Consider the following 26,906-nt stretch of genomic DNA (forward strand, 5'->3'; position numbering starts at 1 on the left):
GCCAACTCTTGAGCTACACTTTTACCAACGAATAGTGGGATTGACAGTCACATTATAACGCCCCATGGCTGATAGGGCGAGCATGTTTCGTGAGATAGGGATTCGAACCCGCAAATTGCGAGTCGAACGCCCTAACAACCTGGCCATGCCGGGCCAGGCAGAGAGCCAGCAGCATTCGCCGCCATCAGGGCTTTTCCGGCTTTGAAGTGAATAATGGAATTTACAATCATTCTTATAATGAACCTACAGTTAAGAGTGCGGCGCACATTCAGTGGCATTGTGGCACGAACCTTGAACTTTTATGTCCACAGTCCAGTACGCTGACCACAAAGCCACGCTCAACCCTGACATAAATGTAACCACAAAAAAATAAAATTTGTAAACATACTAAAATATATAAAACACAGGTCACCTGGTGGGACAGCGGTAAGTCTACGAGTTTACTACGCTAAAATCAGGAGTTCGATTCCCCCTCAGTGGATACAGCAGATAATCTGATGTGACTTTGCTATAAAAAAACACACACACACACATGAAACACAGTATATGTCTATTGAATTTTGAAGGAGGGGGCCACCTAAATATTCCATTTTGAAGGAGGGGGCCACCTAAATATTCCATGCCCAATATGTGAGATAAAAACTATAAGTGTAGAAATGAATCCAAATCCTTTAAATTTGTTTTCAGTTTACCGATTTAATATTCTGATTCTAGAAAGAAAAAAAATAAGCATTTGCACATTTCCTGGTTAAAAATTACCTGTGATGCAATCACGCTTGCCAGTAAAGTACATTTTTTATTGAACGATTTTCAATTCGATAAGCGATCTTTGTACTGTAAATATAAGACAAAAATAAGATGTTTGTAGTAAACAAGTGCAAACAATGATGTTACATTATTTGTTGTAAAGTGTGAGATGTCAGATTTGAATTTTCTTGTTACTTTAAATTTAATCATTAATAATTTAAAATTGATAATTCGTCCTTTTCATCACGAGCTATATATTTATTCAAGAGTAATTTCTTTACATTTAGTTGTCAGCATGAGCTGTTGTATTAGTACTTCTATAATCTTTTTTAACATAATTAATCGTGAAAAGTAAGAGTCCAAGCAGTTGGGTGGAGTCATGGTTAGAGGAGATCCACGATAAAAGACAAAAACCTTTCATCTTAATAATGTTTAAAATATGGAGGCGATAATCGTGTTAATATCACTTTTCAACGATAATTATATATATAATTTAAGAAGAACAATCTCATATTTGATAATTTATTATCATTTGTGTTGCCTAGCGACCTTATTTTTGCTGCGTCGTAATCTGGAGAGAAAAATGTTTCAGATGTGTGTGCGTAGCTAACAAAATATGATCTTGTGTAATTCAGCCATGATCTCCACAGCATGATTTGAAATTTAGAACAATGAGATTCACGAGTCAAACACTTTACTATTTTACAGCCGTCTAAAAAAGCGAAGAAAGTCTTAAGCCTGACATTTTAATGTTATTTTGTAAGTAAGAGCAGGTTTCTTACACGCATAAATTCTATATGCACTTTAGATGCAATACATAGGAAGACAAAACATATTCTGAAGTAGCGATAATAGAATATGCGGTGTTTGACATTAATGATAAGAATAAATTCACTATGTCATTGAGTCTATGATGCTCAGGGGTAAGTCTCCAGGCTTATAACGCTAAAACCCGGGTTTCGATTCCAGTGATGGGCACAGCACAGATAGCCCATAGTGGCCTTGTACTTAATAACAAACAAATATACACAAGAAATTATCTGTTATATATGTACAAAACAATTACCCATACATTGATAACATACAAATATCATTCATACGCGTATAAACATAAAAAGAACTTCGAAATTTGTCAATGGCAAATTTGTAAATGTACATGGATATTAGGAGGAACTTTAAATGTATAGCAAATCTCTGACCAAAGTATGCACGGGAATATCTGTCGCTTTTATTAATCCAACACTAGCCTAATCAATATCCGTAAACTGGACTGCGTTGGATTAGAATACTCTGGATCAGATGTCTTACCACACGTCAAGTGAACTGGTTCACGTCAAAAGACTGTATTCTGTCAGTTGTATTACGACGCACCAAATGAACTGGTTCATGTCAAACAGACTGTATCATGTCAGATGTATTACTACGCATCAATTGAATTAGTTCATATCACGTAGATTACTCTTTTTCAGACGTGGATGCACTGTTTAGCATGATGTGATATGGACTACCTTGTGTTAAACTAACTTAACTGCATAAAAGTGTAAATCGTTAGTATTTTAACTTCTGATAACATATATTAATATAACCCTTAACTCCTAAAGACCCTGTAAGAACGTCCCTCTGCAACTTGATATATTCGTATTACTGAAGTTCGTTTCTACTGCAGCAGGCAAATTTGGCAAAGAGCCAATTGCGATATATGCTTTTATGACATAAAATTTTTATAGTTTTTGCAATTAAATGAACTAGACGTCTTGAAAAATACATGGAAAATTGAGCAAATAAAGCAAAAACGCAATCAGACAAAAGTTACGCAGATTATATTTGTTTCCCCAGCTTACACTTATGGCTATGAATTCATTGAATGCTGACAACGATTCTTAATTAAAAAACAAAATCGCATTTAGTATACATCTAACCCAACCAAAGAGCGCATGTGCGTAATCATTTGTAATCACGCTACGGCCATGAGAAAAAAAAAGAAAAAAAAGAACATTTTTTTTTATCACTTTAGTATAACAGTTTCTTCATTTGACCAGTCTTTGGTACCATACACACAACATATTTAAACACTAGAAATAAATATATATATATATTCATTTATTTAAAGAAAAACACAAGTTATAAAATGTTAAAACGCTAAATTTAAATTATTCTTTTATTATGTTACAAACTGCTCAGTGTGGTAACATTTATAAGATAGATTGTTTATCAATAAGATATTAATATACAGACAAGAAGTATTATATGACGAACGTTATGTTTAACAGTAAAACAACATCAAAAATACTACAGAGCACTTATTTGTTTCTAAAATCTAATTTTGGAGCTGTTGGTGAATTTTGCGCAAACCTATACGAACAGCTTCCTTTGTACGACTGCCTCTAATCTTTAACTGATAGACTAAATAAAAGGTAGTAATTAACAACGTGCACTGCGATCTCGTGGCTTTCTCTTGTCAGGCCCAATAGTGGAATTTGACTGTCTCTCCCACGGCTCCAAAAGTGCGGAGTGCGTTTATGCTGCAATGAGAAGCGAAGTATGAACCCCTGGATTAACAGACCAATAAAACCAAATGGTAGGCCTGCCTCGCTCTTGCACTGTCATTCAAAATTTTGATGTAGCTCGTTACCGATTTGACATTTATGGAATTTTTTTTCAAGCTATAACAAAAAAAGTTGTGCTCATAACAAATAGAAGTTCTAAAACAAGCAATAGAGTTTCTTCCCCCCCTTCTACTTAAGCAGTAAAGTTTCTTTTACCTCTGCTACTTAAGCAGTAGAGTTTCTGTCCCCCTTCTACTTAAGCAGTAGAATTTCTGTCCCCCTTCTACTTTTTTGTAGGCAAATGATGCAAATTGTTCTAGAAAAAATACACTTGTGTCAATTTCATTCAAAGAATACAATAACGTCACTTATAAACATACACACACTTCTATATGTGTATGTATATACAGTTACGTAAAGCTGGGCTTTGTTTGGTACTCACACACAATCATTCTGATCTATGTATAGATAGATATCTGCAGAGTGACGCTCAGAATATCCACTTTTTTTTTGCTGAAGATATATTCATGATGTGTTTGCCAGTCTTGAAATCTGTCATACAGACGTCTGCCTCACATTATATATGCTATCTCTAGTACGAATGTTTTCGACGTACAAAGGAACTTTAAAGTCCTATGCTTTTGAGTTTGCGAATACTATTTATATCTATTCAGTAATATGATTTATGAAATGTATTTTCGAAAGTAATTCATGATAAAATATTGCAGCGAGCGAAGTTCCTAAAGTTGCAATTACCCATCGACTCATAAAATAAGTTAAGTTTCTTACTTCGACATAACTGATGAAACTTATGAAATCCAAGACATAATTTAACGATTATTAATTCCAAAACTGTGTTCATAATAGATCAGAAAATAGAACTGTTGAAGAATTAAGTAAATACATATTAAAAATCTTCAAAACACAAGACGTAAGTATTAAAACAGAGTTAATAACCAATGATTTCTTAACTGATTCAATCATACGAGTTTCTAGAAAGAAGAATGCACTGATATAGCTTCAAATACACTTTGTTGCTAAAACACTACTATCACTTCAACTACACCTTAACGTTCATTAAAACACTATAGTCATTTCAACTACTCCTTAACTTTTGTTAAAACATTACAATCACTCCAATTAAATTTTGTTGTTAAAACGCTATAATCACCTCATCTGTTGTTAAAACACTATAATTACTCCAACTACACATTGTTTTTAAAATCACTATAATCACTTTAACTTTTTGAAGTGATTATAGTGTTTTAACAAAAGTTGAAGTGATTATAATGTTTTAACAACAAAGTGTAGTTGAAGTAATTATAGTGTTTTAACAACAATTAAAGTTTCTTTAAAGTGGATTTTAGTGTTTTAGCAACAGTTGAAGTGATTATAGTGTAATTGAAATGATTGTAGTGTTTTAACAAAAGTTAAGAAGTAGTTGAAGTGATTGTAGTGTTTCAACAAAAGTTAAGGTGTAGTTGAAGTGATTATAGTGTTTTAACAACAAAGTGTAACTGAAGTGGATTTTAGTGTTTTAACAACAAAGTGTAACTGAAGTGGATTTTAGTGTTTTAACAACAGTTGAAGTATAGTTAAAGTGATTATAGTGTTTTAACAACAGTTGAAGTAAAGTTAAAGTGATTATAGTGTTTTAACAACAGTTGAAGTCTTTTGTTAAACACTACAATCACTTCAATTACACTTTGTTGTTAAAACACTATAATTACTTGAACTACGCTTTGTTGTTAAAACACTATAATTACTTTAACTATACTTCAACTGTTGTTAAAACACTACAATCACTTCAACTACACTTTAACTTTTGTTAAACACTACAATCACTTCAATTACACTTTGTTGTTAAAAGACTATAATCACTTCAACTTTTGTTAAAACACTACAATCACTTCAATTACACTTTGTTGTTAAAACACTACAATCACTTTAATTACACTTTGTTGTTAAAACACTATAATCACTTCAACTGTTGTTAAAACACTAAAATCCACTTCAGTTACACTTTGTTGTTAAAACACTAAAATGCACTTCAGTTACACTTTGTTGTTAAAACACTATAATCACATCAACTACACCTTAACTTTTGTTAAAACACTACAATCACTTCAACTACTTCTTAACTTTTGTTAAAACTCTACAATCACTTCAATTACACTTTGCTGTTAAAACACTATAATTACTTCAACTACACTTTGTTGTTAAAACACTATAATTACTTCAACCACACTTTGTTGTTAAAACACTATAATCACTTCAACTTTTGTTAAAACACTATAATCACTTTAACTATACTTCAACTGTTGTTAAAACACTACAGTCAACTTCACTTATACTTTGTTGTTAAAACACTATAATCACTTCAACTGTTGTTAAAACACTACAATCACTTCAACTGTTGTTAAAACACTACAATCACTTCAACTAAACTTTGACTGTTCTTAAAATATTATAATCACTTCAACTACACTTTGACTGTTGTTAAGATACTGCAGTCACTTCAACTATACTTTAACAGTTGTTAAAACACTACAATCATTTCAACTAAACTTTAACTGTTGCTAAAACACTACAATCATTTCAACTAAAATTTGATTGTTGTTAAAACACTATACTCACTTCAACTAAACTTTGACTGTCGTTAAAACACTACAATCACTTCAACTAAACTTTGTTTGTTGTTAAAACACTATAATCACTTCAACTAAACTTTGTTGTTAAAACACTATAATCACTTCAACTAAACTTTGACTGTTGTTAAAACACTATAATCACTTCAACTAAACTTTGACTGTTGTTAAATCACTACAGTTACTTCAACTACACTTTAATTGTTGTTAAAACACTATAATGACAAAGGTTTTCGCTCACTATCAGAGCTTGGACAATTGGCTTGGTTACAACACCCACACAAGTTTTAATTAAAACGTTAGTGATAAAAGTTATTTACAGGTTTGGGAAGAAAGTATGACAAAACAGAACAGTCAGAAAAGACGATTTTTATACCCTGAATTATTCATTAACCGATATAACATTCTAATACGAATATTTACACTTCAAATAATTACGTGTTTCCAGAAGAATATTCTATTACAGACATACTGGTATTAAAACATTTATATAGACGAGCGAAAAAAGACATTACTCCATATCAGCAAGTACTGGAAAATACTAAGGGCAAGTAATAAGTTCATGGCTCTCCATAGAAACGTATTTTCAACTTAACAATGCAGAAGTTGATCCCGAGTCTATCATTCACAGTATATCAAGTATACATTATTCACATACAAAATAATAACGAACTGTATCACACGCACACAGTTTTCAGAGCATTATAAGGTCCTAGCGAGATAAGTCTTAAGACTAAAACAATACGGTAACAACAAGTCACATCATGTGATGAGGTTAAACTGCACTTACTAAAATGTTAATAATGATCACGCTTTCTATCTCGTCGACATCAGAACTTCAGGAACTACTCGAGGCAGTATCTGTAGTAATAAGTTAGCTATACAACTTGGGATCAATACCAATTCAAACATAATGTAAACAAAGTAAATATATTAATGTTTCTTACAGTCACAAATACAAGTAGTATTAGCTTATATAAAAACTGATTACACCAAAACTGGTCAACCGGTCTGTAACAGAGAACAACAACGAATAAGGCACTATTTCTGGTTAGGTAAATAATACGGTTAGTTATAAATGCAGAAGAAGAAGAATTACACATACAATAGTGAAAGTATGTAGACGTGAAGACTACAACAACCAGGATAATTCCACTTTAATCTTGTACATTTATTTAACTGCTTGTTCAAAACTAACGAGCGACCTGACCAATTTTGGTACATACTTTTTAAGGCTCATTGTTAAATGTGTCACTGACAAGGACTCGACATTGTAGAGTTTAATTTCGCTGTTATATGTTATAAGAATTTGTATTTTATAAACCATAATATACATATGTGTATTCGGTTGATTAGGATATCTTTTGAAAATATTAATTAAATGGCTAGAAGTTTTATTGAGCAAAATGAACTTGTTTTTACTAAAGCGTCCCCAAATTGGTCGGAGATAAGTTCATGGTCTTAAATGCCAAAATCTGTTGTTTGATTGTCCGCGATGGAAAGAGTGCAGACAGCCCGTTGTGTAGAAAACTATAAAGCAGTTTTGTTTAATTTACAGAAAATTGTAACAAGCCTGAGATTTAGAAGGTTTTTTCCTAACTTGAATGTAAAAATCCTTGGTAAAATTTTGAAATAATAGACAATATCTGTCTGCAATCGGAAAAGTGTTAATGATTTCTTTTTCAGAAGCGAGTGAAACATAAACAAATGCAGGTTATTCGCTGTTTTATGTTACATGTTTCATTAGGAAGCTAATTTATTTTTAAAGTTAACAGAATAGCAGATTCAAGTAGAAATAATATTTATAACAACTAATTTTCCCGTTAATAATACACAATGTTGTCATTAAGGAACTTCTCATAATTTCGGTAAGGATACAATTATTCAAATTGTCTTTGTTCTTCAGATTTGAAAGAAGGGTTTTTAAGCTGTTAGAGCAAACCTGGGTTGAATCTTACCTCAAGTGTTTTTATTGAAGATTTGTATTTCTTTCTCTCCACAGCTGTAACTGTCTGAACATAACTATCTTATCTGAAGGCTCGCATTAAAATGTTAATCACCTTGTCTACAATATGTTTTTCTCGTTGTTATAATTACTTATGTACTAATTGTATATGGAAAAACGTCGTTGATTATATATATACCTTAATACTAAATAATGCAAGCTATATTTGGCTAATAATGGCTGCAGGTATTATGTTTGAAACGAAGAATAAATAAATAAAGCTACTTTTTGATTAAATCTTTAAAAATTCATATATTTTGAGTTTTTTTTGGCTAGTAATTCGTTTCAGCGGAGAAACCGGAAACAATAGTTAATTAATCTTTTGAGCTTTCTAATGTTCACCGCCGGGAATCAAACTGTGGATTTTAACGTTGTAACTCTGTAGACTTACCGCTGTCCCCCTGAGAGACAAATAAATGTGTGTATTACAATACCGAACACTGACCGGTCATAAGAACACTGTGTTTTTATAGTCTACGTGATAGATCACGCTCCTGCAACATTCAAACTTTTTATTACAGCGTAAATGCTAGTGTCACCAGGACATTTTTGGGCCACATAACTATGAGAAGCAAAGTACAAAAACATTGCTTTAAAGAGATAGAATTATTTGGAAGTTTGTTTCTAATAGCGGCCATCCCTGATTTTGAACTCAGACTATAGAGGAACGACGTAGGACGCATCAACTAATAAATACAATACTTTAGTAGAGATAAATGTCCCGATAATGATTGACTAGGACAATCAAAACATGTTGACTGATTTTAGTGCCCTCCAGTGGTTCAGCGGTAAGTCTGAAGGATTATAATACAAAAAAACGGGTTTCGGTACTCGTGATGGCCACAGCACAGATAGCCCATTGTGTAGCTTTGTGCTTAATAACAAACTAACTAATTTTAATTTTGTGTATGTGATTTTAGTTTTATTTTAAAGACATTTATTTGTGCCAATCAATGTTATTTTCTTTCACTGTTCTGTTGAAACGCTCGAAGCTTTTCCAAATTATTAATTTGCAAAATTCCACCGGTGTGCAAAATTTATTTGCATAAAGTTCACCGCTTCACATAATTAATTTGTGAAATTTGCATAAAGTTCACTAGTTCACATAATTAATTTGTGTCTTTTGCATAAAGTTTACCGGTTGTTTATGTTCTGAGTTTAAGAGTGGTAGAGATTTCACTAAGCCTATACGATCGCTGGCTTCGGTAAAAACCAAATAAAAACAAAAAATAATTCGATTTTTCCCAAGGAAAACATGTTTTAGAAACTAACACACCGACACAGTGATAAATAAAAATCAGTCATGTCTCTGATTTTTAGCAATTCCTCATAACTAATTATGCTTGAACATCTCCAAATCATTCGCACTTAAATTCTCCAGGAAAAAGTTAACGAATTAAACACAATGTGACTAATTACATTCGGATTTATATCGATTTCCTCATTTCCCCAGTTTGGTTATAATTACAAACGGTTTAGATTCGTTTTCAAAGGCGTGGTTTCCGCACAGATGAAGGCCGATATGAGAGCCTTACCAAAAGACGATAACGAGGGAGGAATGCAGTGAAGTGTATACATACGGTGTTCTATTTGTTTAAAATACAACAGATTTCCTACAACAGCAAAGATTAAATAATTGATGAAGAAAGCTGCTCCATTGGATGATTTTGCAATTAATGATAAACAAACTATGGCAACCTTAGAACAGTTAGTACATCTTATATTGCTTCATGTATTATTTCCGAAGATATTTCCATAAACACAGATTTAAGTTAAACAATCGTTGCTGATGGTTTTATGTTTAAAGAACCGTAAACGAACTACACTTAGAATAAGCAAATAAGTAGAAAATATGCATTCCACTGAAGCTTAACTCTAAAACTACCGATCTGTTACGGTTAAAATCGTGATGAGCACCCATATCAGTTTTTAATATGTCTTTTCACACAGACTGACTGATATTTCTTAGATTTAGCAAGATGTTTGCTGGTTAATTCAATTTATTTTTATTCTGGTTAAGTACAAAGTTCCATAATTGGCTACTTGTGCTCTACCCACCACAGATATCAAAGAAATGATCAAACATAAATGTGCGAAATCACTCATTTTCTGTGAAAAACGCCTAGGGGACTTCAGAATTAATTAGTGCTATTAATTGTAATATTGAGTAGTTATATATTTTTTTACATTTGAGTGTGTTTTTTGCTTATATATTATTAGAAATTATGTAACCGAAAAAGTCATTAACCCACAAGCAGTTTGGTGCATAAATTTATAATTTAGAAATATGTGTTAAAACTCCAATAGTGTTTATTTAGACCTCATTGATAATAACTAGGGTTAAGTAATGTCTTCTTTAAAACTTTTTCTTCTTTTACACTAAGTCAAGGAATACTTAAAAAAACAGTAAAAAGTGTTTAAAAAAGGTTGAGTACATTATATTAAAAAATATGAATATACAAATCAGCAAGTCAAGTGATAATCACAGCCACTATAAAGTCGCGGTGAAACGGCATATATCAGAACTACACTTTAACATTGTTTGATTACGTAGATAGTAAGCTGACAAATCAAACTGATCGCTTTTGAGGCGTAAAATATTCATACACACAGGTCATTAAGATGTTCTCAGATCGGGAATTTAAATTTTCTTGGAAGGAGATATCCCCTGTATTCAATGCTTTTGGAAATCGAAAAAATAAGGGCATCAGGACAATCCCATGAAGAGACCTGCGAAAAATTGAACCCTAGGTCGTGGGAAGCAAACTGCAGTGTTTTGTAATAGGAGAAACGCCATGAACACAAAGATCAGTGACAAAAACTGTCCACGTACCTCAGATAATAGTATTCAATATAATCAAGAAGGATTTCTGTCTGTAAAAGCGATACAAATCTCACGTACACAAGTTTCATTCACGACACATCTATTCAACCGTCACATACCTCAAACAAGTAAAGAATGAAACTGGTATTCATGCAATACCTCTTAAGACTTTTCTGTGTGATCGGAGTGTTGAAATGGTCGATGAGAAACCGTCGTTTTCGTACATTAGATGGATTATAGAAAACACGAAGAGAGGTGTGGTGTGCTTTGGAAATGACATATAGAGCCTGACCAAACTGATAACATGGACAGTAACGACGTGCTGTGCCTCAAAAATCGTTTTCATACAACGTATTCAACCTCTGTCTTCCAATGTTTTTCATGACAATTTGCTGCACTATCATCTTAGAAAAACTGTTGTCAATGAAGATGGAGATGAAGCATTGCAGTATGGACAAAAGCAACAACAATGATCAGGTACATTCTGGACGTTATTTTTTCTTTTAAAAGAAACAAAGGAACCCATTTTATACTAAGAGAACATTTTTCAAACTATAATTCCTCCTCCAGTAGCTTGCACTTTCACAAAAACACAAGCATGTGGTTCTATCTATATGTCTATCTTACCAACAATACAGAAAATGTGAAATACGACTCATCAGACCACATGCTTCTAGTAATTGTAAATACTAATGAAGCTAGATCACACAATGTGCTTCAAGTCATTCTAACTAATAATGAAATCAGACCATACCACACGCTTCTAGTCATTTGAAGCACCAATAAAGCCAAATCGCACCACACGCTTCCAATCATTCAAATACTAATGAAGCTGTTTTCCTATTCTCCTAAGATACATTTTTATGCATTGGTCGTTGAATGCCATATGGCCGTTTCTATCAATTATTTTACAATTGTGTAAATAAAATTGCAGAAACAGTCATATGGCAGGCAACAATCAGTCTAAAAACCGATAGAAAGCGCAACTATATTTCCAAAGTTTACATGGTACAGTTCAGTTCTGACCACGAATAAAGGAAGCACTCGGTTGGGATACAGTCAAATGTCTGATACATCTTAAAGCCTGTCTAATTTTATATCCCTTTGTTCTGTTACCAACGTTTATGTGGGTATAGTTTTCCTGGTGACAAATGTATTCTTATTCATCTCTGCATTTAAATATCTCAAGTAATCATCAGATTGCCAGTCTATTTTCGCATGCTTATGTATGGGGGAGAGGGGATCTTAAGAAGTGTAAAGTGTTCAGTCACATAATGATCGTAATGATATTTTTCTTGGCAATCAACTTACCTATGGGATAAAATGACAAATGTAAAGTAACTGTATATAAAATCACATTGTCCAAAACCCGTTGTAATATAGTTTTTAGTTAATTACCAATGCTTCCCAGTATGACTTTACAAGAAAAGTTGAAAGTGTCTACACAAATAAGCAAACAAGTAAAACATCTATAATCACGAAACATATCGACTTGTGTTATATTTTCAAAACAGTCTCTCAGACATTATTTCAAAAGACAATAAGTAATCAGCTATTGATAACAATATTTTCCAACTAAGTAAGCAAAAATACAAGTGCATTTCATAAACACCATTTTATTTACGTCATTTAGAAAACATCAAAGATTAAAACACATTCTGTGAACTTTCAAGTACATAAAATACAGACACGCATACACATGTTTATAAAGCTAATTTAGTTTCATTAATAAGAAATGGTTTCTCTGAACAACTATGTTACAAGACTGCACATGGAATCGACCTCCCGAGACCATCAAAGCAATTGATAGCATATGGACTTGAACCAGGTCTGATTTTTAATGAGTGTTTGTGAATACTTTGCCATTTTGGCATTAATACATATTTATCTGTGCGTACACAAGAAGACTGTTAATTATGAAACTCTTTAAAATGGGAACTTTATCAGTAATATGTAAGCCTAACCTAATACACCCAATGTGTACACATAACTAGGCAAACACATGCATTAAAGCCAATCATTTTATATGATTTAACAAAGAAGCTTCCCGTTTTTTATAGTACACAGGACTCAACAGCTATGCAAAAGATGGGAAGATATGAAAATGAGGCAAATTGCCAAACACTGACGTCAAAACTTACCCCTTTCTCCCTCCTTCACCATATATGTAAGGCTGAACATGTGTGCCCGTCTACAACGTTAATGCAAGGAGCATTCTTTAGACGAAAGCGTAAAGTAAAATAATTCAGCCACGAACATGGACGTGTCTGCTTTTCTAAAACAGGAGCTTTCGCACCAGAGGGCACATTTGAAGAACTAGAAAGGTAGATAAATTATTCATTGCACACACACGCCAAGCTATGTAAGTGATAGTGACTATCCCTTTCAGAATAACAGCTTTCCAAAGCTAGAAGTTCCACTAGATGCAGGGTACCAATAACCCATATATTCCCTGTAGTACAAATAAATACAGGATTTAGAACATAAAGCCTGACTGGTGCATTAGGAAATGACGTAACTGTTCTGTGTTCTTAGTGTATTAGTTGTTTTGACTGAATAGCCCTCTATAAAAATAGTAATAATAAACCAAGAAGGCTCTCATAAAAACCAGTGATTAAGCAAAATATGTGGTAGAACGCCATTAGAAGTTTTCTGGTAATGACTTGAGTGTTAACAGATTTTTTTCATACGAGATGAAAGAAATCTCTAAAGCGTTTGTCCTCTTAAAAAATTCTCTATTTCTGTTGATATATTTTGTTCATTACTAAAATAATTTGTGTAATTTTTGCTCCATCTAAAAGAAAGACTTATCTAATATTTATCCACATGAGAGGAGACAAGTTGTCTAATGCTGCTATACCTGAGAGGATGAATTTTTCAATGCTTTTACATTTCAGAGGATAAGTTATTCGTTGTTCTTACATTTCCGATGTTAAGTTATTTATGTTAATACATGTATGAGAGAACGATTTGTTCGTTTTTTTTTTTTTACATTTGGAAAGATAAATTGTACAAAATTCCCACATCTCAGAAAACGACTTGTTCAATGTTCTTACATATGATGAGACGAATTGTCTGATGTTTCTGGAAAAGATGCGTTGTTTACGGTTACTCATATTGAAGATGTGGACTATACAATATTGCTTCACTTGAGAAGATGGGTCATCCAATGTTATTCCATCTGAAAGGATAGGTTGAATCTACCTAAGAAGATGGGATGCCTACGTTACTTGATTTAAAAGAATGAGTTGTTCAATGTTGCTATCTTTAAAAAAAAAGTTATGTTTCTACTGCGAGAAAATTGATTGTTTAAGATTGCGTCATCTGAGGATATTAGGTTTGACAACAAGTTAACTTAATTATTGAGTTACTTTATATTGTTCTGTCTCAAACAAATGGATTGTCTGACTCATTTTAAGCCAACACAAGTAGCTGTGTAATCGCATTGTTCTTATGTGTATGTACGTGTGTATTTACGCGAATGACAATAATAAGTTAATCATTTTAATAGAGAAACTTGAATAATATATGAATTGGTTAAAATGCACAAAGCATGATGTTTATGTACGCCTAAAGTTTTACTTAAACAGCAATATCTCATATCCTTATTTTTTTCTCTTAGCATCTGGCTAACTTAATCTTATTTTAGCAACAGGCGTGTAAGAATCAAAATTACATGTATAATATGAAATACTAAAATTATGTTTACGCATCAAGAAATGTCTGATCTTGCAAACAAAGCATGACTGATCGAAAAAGTTTACGAGTACTGATTTATTATTAACAACGGTTGGAGGAAATTAAAGAAAACAAAAAGCGGAACTTCAATTAATTTTGTGACGTAAAACTTCACATACGTATCGTATAGTATACTCTATGGAGTTTTAGGGACGATAGATTGTACTTGATAAATTTAAAAACTGAACTGACGTTTAAACTTTAATCATAATTACTTTACTCTCTGATTTTGTTTTGTTATTATTGATTTAATTAAAACGTGTCAAGATTATAATTACTTTCATTTTGACATTAAAGTAAATATATTTTATTGTTTTACGTATATTGTGTTATAACTGAATGGCCCACTATAATAGTAATAATAAACCAAGACACTTGTTAAAACCATTCACCATTTTGATACAACTATAACCAGTAACAATGATCAGAAGCCATTGTACATTTGATTAAGGTCAAAAATCTTTCCAGGCAAAAGAATTATTTCCTGACGATACGAAACCTACAGATAATACACACAACAGCCATCTAATCAGGTTGCATAAACAATATTATCTTACAGGTTAATCGACAAGGAAAAGCACAACCTATCACTATATCAGATTGGAAATTACACAAACCCCCATTGAACCATAACAGACACTCATACTCTAAATATAACTATTTATGTAATAAAGTCACAGCTTCATATTCATTTGGTAGTGGCATCCAATTCAGAAGATTGCTCTGAATGCATTCATTACAAAAAATAAGAATAAAAAAACACACGGCAGGCAGAAAATTAAATTTTCTGTCCACGGGGTTTCGAGATAACCGCAATAATCCATGTTGTCCGGTGCACAATTACTTATTCATGACCCATTTGTCAGCACTTCGAGGTGGGGAAAAGGATAGTTTCATTAGTACATTAGTACAGCACTTCAATCAACATTAATGATGTCGTTTTACTATATCCATATGCTCGTCATGTCAGTGCATGAGTTTTAAAAGGAAAGGTGCTCCTCCCAGATGTTTTTAAAGTAAGTCATGCGGTTAACCCTAATGGAAAACTTTGACACAACCACGTACATCAAACAATAGTCATTAATGGTAACAATGTTTTAAAAAAATCAAAACAGCATCCTATGTGTATTTTATATAAATGATGAAACAGGAATTTTAAACATGAACGGCACCACATGAGCATGTATGATTTCGGTATAGCCGTGCCTAATTTTGAAGTACTGAGAAAAAGAAAGGCACTTGTCTACACGAAGACTTTGCCTGGATCTTAGAACTGAATAATGGTTTTGTCTGTCATATTTATAGCTCGCCAATAGCTGAAAGTACAGAGAGTGTCCACTGGCATTACTTTCGAACCCTTGACCTTCTGGTCCGCAGTGCAACGTGCTATACGCTAGGCCACGCCTGGCTCACGTGGAGGAGAATTATGCAAGATAACTATGGAACTTTGGTGCTTACAGAAACGTTAACCCTTACATTTCCAATTTGGCATTCTGTTATTCATGTTTAGGCTAAAAATCAATCGTTGTAGGGAAATAATTTTGGCAAGTTTTTAGGGAAGTATACAGGATGCTCAAGTATCAATGTACCTTCATAATTCCCGGTGAAAAGAAGAACGTGAAAATAACCAAATATGGAACGCGAGATAAATATATATATATATATATTATATAAGCAATATAAACATTGAACCAGGTTTATCAGAACAAGTAAGGAACACAGCAAGAGAAGCCAGATACATGCACAATTAAATAGCAAGTGGGAAGCAAAAATTACTTTGAGAGAAGCTAATGTGTGATTCGATCTGTCTTTTTTTTTTTTGCTGTGTAACAGTACAAATGATGAGGATGTATGCCAGCAGCACAATGAGCTGTAATTAACACAATTCTTCAGATATAGCATGAAAATGAAACTGCCAAATGAAGTTATTGAGAGTTAGAAAAGGTTCGTCATATTGTTGTTGCAGGATATGCTATCTTTACGAAGGTGGCGCGCGTACGAATATGGTCAAGCCGAAAACCCCAGCCTAACAGGCTAGGAAGGAAACCGTTAATAATAAACAACCAAGTCGTTTGAATGACATTTATTTTAAAATTCTGCTTATAGACCGAGAGGAGGAGTTGAAGTTATAAAATGATACGTTAGAGCTTCTGAGTGGTAAGATGTTTAAGTCCAGTGAAGGACTATTACAAGAAATGCAAAAATTGACAAAAATATCCTGGATAGCGTTATTAGATGTGTAGTAAACCAAAAGTAATCTTTAACATTAAATGACAGGAAGTAGCCTTGAAGTGGATTATTGACAATAAATGGAAGAAAGAAGTCTGGAAGAGAAATGTTGAAAATGACCATAAACGGGAGGAAGTAGTCTTAAAAAGGACAGTTATAAGTGCAATAAATGGCAGAGAGAAGTCGGTTTTAAAAGACCTATTGGAATACAAGTAAACAGTAGTAGTTTTGAAACGCATATTCGATTGAAATTACACAAGAGATATATTCACTAGTCATCCCTGATTTTCAACTAATAGACTAGAGGAAAAGCGGCTAGTCAATAACACTCACCCCATACTCTTAGGCTACTCGTACAACATACACACACAGCCCCAAAGTGAGGGGCGTGATTTTGCAACAACGTGACGTCAAGAAAAGGACCTGGAATCACAGGCCAGCATGCTGACCACTTGGCCACGCCCCCTGCCCCTCTATAAGCTAATTATTAGAATTTTATTTCAAATTCTAATTAAGTGGAGTAGTAAATTAAAAGAACAAAATGATGACATTGAAGACAAAATTAAGAAGTTAAGTAAAAATAAACAAGTTACTAACAAAATAAAAAAAGATGAGTAAATCGACTGAAGGTAGTTTGAAAAAAATCGTTAAAAACATTATAAATTGACAGAAAACTGCTTCAAAAGTATATATATATTTAACGAAAGGCTATGTAAAACGTTTTACTATTAACACAAGATTTCATCATGAATGTAATTATGCAATTAGATACTGATACTGATTTGCTTAAAAGTGAAATAAAAAATGCCAAATTAGTAATTAAAATAAGTCGTTGATGTCTTTCAGGCTTACATCGTAAACGATTTGCTACATAATGTTGTTTTTTTTTCACAGAATGATATTACCTTCAACTGCGCATTCCGATTATAATAGATACATACACGGTCTACCTTAAAGAATCGAAAATTCAATCTTCCCAAACGCTTCAGGAGGGCGTGTATCTTACGAAAGCGCATGCTCTGCAATTAATATCGATAGATCGATTAAACTCTTAATCAATCCGTATTTATATTAATGCGCGTAATTTGCAAGAGATTAATCGGTAAACTAATGAATTCTAATTTTAAAATGCACAAAAATTATAATGAAGGAAGTCATTACATTAAAATTAATCAAAATTAAGTAATTTTAGTTCCTGTGCTCTATACTCGGCAGCAGGTTAAATAACCGAATCAAGGGAGGCAAATGAGTGCAATTGCCTCAGCCCCCCCCCCCCGGGTCGAGAGGGGGACCCTTGACTAAGAGAAGAATAAATAAATGATGAAAAACTGGATGTCTCATTGAAAAACACGTGTTTGCAAGTATGACATTATGAAAATAGCGGTTTGAGTCGTTTTATGTACGACTATGTATTTTATAATTTTTCATTAATATGTTCTTACAGTTTGTTCTTTCATAAATAGTGACTTGACATTTAACAAACAAGTTCATTGCCATTACTGTTTATCTATTATAAATATCAGAATTTGAACTTCATAAAAAGTACAATATAATTCGAATTGCGTTTTGGAGAAATGTTTGTACTGGTTGTTTGTGTAGAAATTCACAAGTGTATATTAATATTAAAAGTTTATTAATAGTTCAATAATAACATTCATTCTATTTATACTAACAGTTAAATAATAATCAAAGTATCAAATCATTGTCTTTATATTAACAGTTCAATAATAAGTAAAGCATCAGTTCAGTGTATTCAAACTAAAAGTTCAATAATAAGTAAAGCATCAGTTCAGTGTATTCAAACTAAAAGTTCAATAATAAGCAAAGCATCAGTTCAGTGTATTCAAACTAAAAGTTCAATAATAAGCAAAGCATCAGTTCAGTGTATTCAAACTAACAGTTCAATAATAAGCAAAGCATCAGTTCAGTGTATTCAAACTAACAGTTCAATAATAAACAAAGCATCAGTTCAGTGTATTCAAACTAACAGTTCAATAACAAGCAAAGCATTAGTTTACTGTATTCAAACTAACAATTCAATAATAAGCAAAACATCAGTTTACTGCATTCAAACTAAAAGTTCAATGATAAACAAGCATCAGTTCAGTGTATTTAAAACTAACAATTTTAACCAAAAATCAATTGGCGTTTCTACGTACGTTTCTTATATCCCGAAAGTATTATATGGGTTCTAGAAATGTAGATGAACCCTTCTATACATTTATAAATATTGAAACTTTCGAAAGCTACTTGTGAAATTAGTCCACAATGAAAATGATACTTCAAAAGTTTCTTTCTAAATACATGTTTTGCAAAAACGTTTTCATAGGCTGGACGCACATTCAGCTCAAAAATCGATATTCAGTTAACTACGATAAATAAATCTAGTTTTTTTTTACAGAAGTTAAAAGAACACAGCTGTACCGTTTTTAGTAGTTTTAATTTTGAATGCAATATCGTAAGTTTCTTGGCATAATCACTTAATATTACCAATCGATATAGTTAAGATTTAAGTACCTCTATAAATCACAATGCAAATCTAATGTCTAGGGATTATTTATTTTGGATAATAACATATTAATCTTACGAATTAAACATTCAGTGGAGCATGAAGAGCGGTTAAGCTAGACCACACGGATAAAAAAAGCGAGACAGGATTGCTGCCAAAGGCCGTTTCTTTAAAATATATTGCTTACTTCACAATTCAGTAATTCATCACCCAGAAGTCGGCAGTTACTAAACATATATTTTTATAAAATAAGCCTACGCCAAAATGTCTCTGCACACGTTTTAATGTTACGGCATACATGAAATACTAGACGTCAAATAAATCAAACACACACACAGACACGCACGCACATACATATTCTCGTCTCTCCTGTAAGTTTCTGTTTCCGAGTTTAAACGTCATACACATAGGTTTTGTACAGTCACAACTAGAAATAGTTTTTATATATTTTTGCTGGCTGTTTATTTCCTACTTTCATTTACAGGAATATATAAAGGTAACTATAGGCTTAGTTTAATGTAATTTTTACAAATGAATAAGTGTGGAAGCTATTTCAGAAAAGAATTAGGGAACTGGAAATCAAATCATATATTTGTTGCCTGTCACATAACTAGTTTTCTTATTTGGGTTAACTGTAGGAGTAATTTCCACAGAGATATATAATGAACTTACTAGTAGTTTCCACAGAGATATAATGAACTTACTAGTAGTTTCCACAGAGATATATAATGAACTTACTAATAGTGCGCACAAAGCAGCAAAACACAAAACATCATTTTTCCTGAATGATTGTCGAAGAAAAAAGCAACCATAGACAACTCAGATATCAGCAACGTTATTCAAAGAAAAATAATCCACAGAATAGCAACAAAATCAGCACGTCTAAAATATTGAAAAGGTCCTCTTGCTCACAGACATTTAATTCTATCCATACTAGACATGATGTCGGCACAAAAATCTACACTTCTTCAATGAGACATTCTCTATAACGTACAGTTGTATTGGTTATATAAAATAATCCAGTTGTCGCTTTTAAGGGACAAATCTAGAAAGCTAGGTTTCCCCTAGATAGAAGTTATTCCCATAATCCTGGGTTATGCACTAATAAATATGGGACTTTCTTCTGATAACGAAAGACATCATTAACGTTTTGATTTTTTTTCCATATTCGAGCATAGCTCCTCGAAATTATAAGCTTTTTCTTTTCATTATCGGTGTCTCAGAAATGCTTAGGATGAAACATTTTACACTCAGATGTTGTCGAAAACTACCTAAAAGTATGTTTACCTGTATACATACATGAGTATAGATGAGAATGTAATTGTGAATGATGCCTGTGGTAGGCAATGTGAGATTTTTACACAACTAGGTAGGAAAAATTGTATACGTTGGACTTATAGAGTCTAGTGCTTTACTGGCTGATCCATTGCAAATTTGTGTCCATGTTTAACGAATACATAGGCAAAAATAAAGATGACAAAGGACTTGAAAGCACGTAAGTTGCTACCTTGAGCGCTAAATGTTGTAAGGTTTTAGTTAATACATTGGACACACGTTTTCTATTTCCCAAAAAGTGTGATTTACAGTGGATGTTGACCAGGAGTGGTCTACCAGTTAGCGAGCATGGATGAATCCAAGGTTTCATGATTTTCGACCTGTTGCACAAATACGGTCTTCGTATTTTGTGGCTATGGATGGGTTACAAGAATGAAAGTTAAATCTTATCAATCGATTACACAAAAGGTGGCGGTGGGTGCTTTTGACTAGTTGCCTTTTCTCTAGTCTATCATTCAAACATATAGACAGCTGGTGTGCCTTTGTGTAGCTTTGTGCAAAATCAGACAATACAGAGGATGGCCTCGAAACAGGTAGATGCATCCACACAGTCATAGTCATGAACAAACATTTAAAATATTTTACAGTGCAGTCCAATCTATATTCATATGCAAGTTTTGTTTTAATTTTGTGCAAAGCTACACAAAGGTTATCTGTGCTAGCCGTTCTTAATTTACCAATGAAAGACAAGAGGGAAGGCAGATAGTCATCATCTTCCACCGCCAACTCTTGGGCTACTCTTTTACCAAAGAATAATGGGATTGACAATCATATTATAGCGCCCCTACGGCTGAAAGGGCGAGCATGTTTGGTGGGACGGGGATTCGAACCCGCGACTTTCAGACTGCGAGTCAAACGCCCTAACCACCTGGCCATGCCGGGCCCTCATATGCAAGTATAAAGCTCTGTGGGAAATCGTTCTGTTTTCCCACATAACGTTACAAACAGATAACTGAACACAGTAATAAAGTAAAATGAGTGACACTTGTAACGAATATATACAGAGGGTTGAGTACGTTATATGAAAACTATTTTGAATATTCAAATCAAAAAGCCACGTGACAACCAGAACTATGTAAAGTCCTGTTGGAATAGTATGTATCAGAAAAGCATCTTTACATTGTTTGGCGTTTCGTTAGTAGTGTGATGTTACGGAAAATTGATCGATTTTAGGAAGGATGTATAAAAGCTCTTTTTTGACGCACAATATCATTCATATTGGATATTTAAAATGTCCAAGACGGGGATATCCCCTGAATTTAATAGCATTGGTAAGAACAGGAATATGGATCAACTTGAGGTATTAAGACCATCCAGAAACAGACCTTCAACAAGTAGTACCCCAGTCGTGGTAAGCAAATGCAACGGTTTTTGACAGGCGAGAATCTACGAACACAAGGGTCAATGACAAGCAACAATGTGCAGTATAATTAAGAAGGATCTCCATCTGAAAAATCAATACAAGCCATATCCATTCAACCGTTGCATACCTCAACTCAGTGATGAATGATACGGGTATTCATGTTATTCCATGAAAAGACATATCTGTATTTTTGCAATAGGACTGTTTAATTAGACACTTGGAAACCATCTTCTTCACACACTATACTGACTACAAATAACATGCAGGGAAGAAGGTTGTGCTCTAAGCATGCCAGCCTTTTGCAATAGAAAGTATGCTGCAGAGCTGTTGTCAAGATTTACAGTCGTCATATAGAGCATGACCGGCAGTGGTGACATGGACTGTAACGACATGGTGAGGCCCCGAAATCGCTTTAATATAACGTGTTCAACCTCTGTATGTGTCATTAATCAAAATTATATAAGCAAATCACTGTGAGCAACAACGGAACTAGCTCGATGTATCAAAGTTGATCTTATATTATACTTGGTTACAAAGTACACGACAAAATTGTAAGATTAATGAGCGGAGTTATTACAGGGAAGCTAACACATAGGAATGTATGTGTGCGTGTGAACAATCTCAGTCTGAAAATTACTTCTCTTTCTTGAAAATCATCAGAACAAAGGGAAAGTTCGAAACAAAGAAAATAGGAAATGACTTTCGAAAAAATAATTTTCTAGAAACCTGCTTGTGAATTGGTAATATAATCCGTAGAGTTCCATGCGAAGTTTCAATCTGCTACGCAATGTGGTAATGCAAAATGCAGGCTATAATTCAATATATATGGTATTATAAGTGTCAAGGCATTTCACAACATCCAGATAATATATGAAATAAACATTCAGCTGAATATAATACAGGAAACTCCTGCCGATCTTGTTACATATTGAAAAAATGAGATACATATTTGTAATCAAAAGGAATACACAACGTGGTACAGCTTCTCCAATAATAACTCTAAATTTTATAATAATGTGTTCTTCAACGAAAAGATAAAGGAAAAATAAAAGAGTTTGCCTAATCCTTGGGCTTAACTATCTTTGATATTTGTGAAGTTTCGGTATAACCTGAATATGATTAGAGAGTTATGTATCTCACACAACTGTAATTATTAAAAACTTATTATCCTGCATTTAGCTTTTTAAATTTATCAGTTTATCTGCGTTTCCATAGAATATGATACACAAACTTTCACAGACTTTTTAAAAACCGTTTCATGAGCAACAGAGAACAAAAACACGAGAAATTTATAACGGCTGCGGCTAGTAGGAGCTGTAATAACTACAAAAAATATAACAAATTCGATAACAGTTAATAATGTTTCTGAATGTTAAAAAAGATAGAGTAAAAGAAATATGGCTGATTGTTAACATGTGTAATCTCAGAACCACGACGATCTTATTAAGTTCTTCATTTCCTGCATCTTATCAGATCTCAAGAATTCAGATGATCACATAACTACAGAATTTCATTTTATACACGGCGTAGTTATATAAAAGCAATATGTAAATTGATTACTCTAACTTTCACATTTCTATATGCAACCGTCCATTAGGAATACCAAAACTCGTAAGCACAAAACTTGGGACTAAATTACCATAGTTATCATTTTTCTGCTGAAAAATTGCCATATATTAAATTGAAAAAAAGACCTTTGCTTTCCCCTTTCCTCATGTACTTCAACAACAGCAATTAACTTTCAAGTATCAATTATACTTGTATAAAATATATATATTCACGTAAAATTCAACTGAAAAGATGATATCTTTTATATTTTCAGTCAAATAAATGAACTTTCGTTTTTAAAGTAATAAACCGTTGAATTGCTTCCTTAAAACAGTGTGCACAGTACAGGCACACATATATATATATATATATATTACAATGATTAATCTTATGACGCTAAAAATCATGTTTCAATACCCGTGGTTGGCACAACATAAATAGCCCATTGCGTAGCTTTGTACTCAAAAACAGACAATGGTTAATCATTACTTTCAAGAGAGTTCGATCCTTTGCAGATCTATCTTGAAACTTGTAACTTTAAAATTAAATATATGTTCTTTGATAACAAAAGAACCTACAAAAGTAGGATCCACACAGCTGTATTGATACACCGTCTATTAGATTTATTCCTTAACTGCAAGCCTCACATGTGAAAAAAATATAAATAATAAGCACAAATATGGGTGTTCAAGTCTACACCTAAAACTGCCATTCATTATTGTTGTGGGAAGATAGCTGCTCTTAAGCAATGAAGTTAAATAAATAAATAAAATATATTACTACTGAGATGATAAGCATTCCAGCCACCATAATGGACAATTACCTTTATGAAGACATAATAGAACCTAAGATGTCTAGGTAAAAAAAAAAAAGACTCAGTTTTGCTCTTATAAAAATATAAATCGAATTTGGGCTGGGCTGTATCAATTAATCCCACTATTTGGTTCAGAGTAATTGTACAGTCGGCAGCTGCTGCTGACTGGTTGCCCTCCCTCTAGTGAGCAGCTCTGAACTAGAGATGACTATGCTTGGATTTTCCGGGTCACTGACCTGGACGTTTAGCCTGTGCATTGCACAAAGCGTCAATCAAGTTGAAAATGTAATACCCAAAACGCAATTTTCCCTAAAATTTCCAAAAGTAGCGATAAAAAACGTCATCCAGACCCTACTCAAATAAGAATGTTGTTCGTGCGCGTTAAATTACCAGGATGAACTTATATATTTACGTATTCTGTAAAAAAAACAACATGAAATATGTGATCGATTCAATAAGATAACTTTAACAACAGGTAAGCGCCAAAACAGGCACAATGTAACTGAAGTTTATACACACAGAGACATACATAGATATACAATGTAACTGGAGTATATACACACAGAGACAAACATAGATATACAATGTAACTGGAATATATATACACACAGAGAGACACACATTGATATACAATGTAACTGAAGTATATACACACATAGATATACATAAACACATACATGTAAACCAATTGAGTGCAAAAACATCAGCTAGAAGTGAGCGATAAAACCAGCACGACAAAGCAATGATGAATACATGAATACATTAAACATCGCGCAGGGAATATGAAAATAACAGTTTGTTTTAGCGCAAAGTTGTAAGTCCGTAAACGTACCACTGGGGGGGGGGGAGGTCGAAAATAACATAGCTGTACCAAAGGCAAAAAACTACAAAAGGTATAAACCTAACAGTAAATAACTGAAGCAGTAGCATTAATGTAATGGCACCCATGTTGGGAATATCCCGTTTCCTTAGTATTTATTGAACGCTGATGAAGAATAAGTAGAATTAGAAGATAAATTCAGAAAGATGGTATGAGGCCCAAGTGCTCAAACTCACAAAATTACGGTCATGGTGAAAACCGGAGGCGTTGCTAACGGCCTAAAAGATTCAGGACTTGGGCCCTAAGAAGCAGTTACTACTTAAAATTATTAAAACATAACTGCAATTAAATATATTAGAGTTTATGGAAGACTGTTTTTGGGAACCTGGTACGGAACCTATGGACGAGTGCCCATCGACCTCTCTGATGGTAACTTTCTTTTGTACCAAATAATTGTATAGATATTATCATACAAATATAAAATATTTGTCTCTATATACAACTATATCATATAATTTTGTATGAAAGCACCCATCCAATCTGCTTTTGGATTGCTTAGCGATATGACGTGCGGCCCATGAATTGTTACAGGATTTTCGCACAAATGGCTTTCTGCTAATAGCCCTCTTTAACCTTGAGTTGATAAACTAGATAGAAAGCAGCTTACCAACAGTAACCATCGCCAACTCTTGGACTATTAGTGTCTGACCAAATAATTGGATTTGACCTTTGCTTTCAGATTAAACTCACGGCCCCAAAGTTTGAGCACGTCAACATTAGGCCAAAACATCCAAATTTCTGGGACAGGTCCATTAACCTTAACCTCATACATTATTGAGTTCTGCTAACTCTCTCTGTTCATGCCGTATGATTCAAAACTCCGTTAACCAGCAAATAATTTAATAATTGAAAAGTATAGGAAAATGATCGTTAATGGTATGGATTGAGAAGGGTATGTTACAACCCTTTCCAACGCAAGGTATTCATACACCCAGATCATAGAAATGTGTTCAGATCGTGGATTTAGAATTTCTAAAAAAGATATAACATTTTGTTCAATGGCATTGAATATAGATTAACTTGGGGCACCAGAACCATCTAAACAGAGATCTACACCACGTCGTACACCAGCCACGATAAGTAAAGTAAGGCGTCTTATAAAAGGTGAGAATCCACATAAAGGTTAGAGGCTAAAGTCGTCCACGTTCCCTAGGCAACAGTACGCAACGTGATTAATAAGAATATCAGTCTGGAAACAATACCAATTGGTCTTGGGTTACCAAAATAAGGTTTCCAGTCATACCCGCCATTCAACTGTTGGTTACCTCAAGCAGCTAAAGAATGAGAATGGTATTTATGTTATTTCATATAAAGACATACAGATTATGCTGCCGAACACAGCATTTATGATTTCTGTGGGATCACACTGTTAAAACGGGTGCTTGGAAACGATCTTCAAACACTAGACGGATTATGGAAGGCGGCAATGATATTGGTGTGCTTTGTACATGACACCCTTTCGACGGAGCTTTTTGCAATGGAAACTATACTGCACTGTCGTCAAAGAGAGACTCATCGGAGTGACTTGGACTGTAATGACATGGTAATACTTCAAAAGCGCTTTAATATAAAGTATTCAACCTATATATGTATATGTCTATTGTGATAAGACATGTATGTAATTTGTAGTTCTCGTCACGTTTAACTCCGTTCTTTTTCCAAAGAGAAGTTCAACTGGGAAGATGAATTAAATCTAGCTTCTGTCACTTGAACCGGAAGT

General features: G+C 33.4%; 1 protein-coding gene across 5 annotated transcripts in view; it reads right to left on the minus strand.

Annotated features, from left to right (window-relative positions):
- The window catches only part of LOC106463001 (nucleolysin TIAR-like), a 257,478-nt gene that overhangs the window by 111,951 nt on the left and 118,621 nt on the right, over positions 1 to 26,906 (minus strand). The window contains exon 1 of one of the 5 annotated variants that reach the window (XM_022390645.1): positions 2,056 to 2,120. The exons of the other annotated variants lie outside the window; for them this stretch is intronic. The gene's annotated coding sequence lies outside the window, so the exon portion shown is untranslated. Of the gene's footprint in view, positions 1 to 2,055; positions 2,121 to 26,906 lie in introns of those variants that run through there. 5 annotated transcript variants of the gene reach the window in all.

Source organism: Limulus polyphemus, unplaced genomic scaffold (genome assembly GCF_000517525.1).
Source record: "Limulus polyphemus unplaced genomic scaffold, Limulus_polyphemus-2.1.2 Scaffold50, whole genome shotgun sequence".
In the NCBI taxonomy this organism is placed as follows: domain Eukaryota; kingdom Metazoa; phylum Arthropoda; class Merostomata; order Xiphosura; family Limulidae; genus Limulus; species Limulus polyphemus.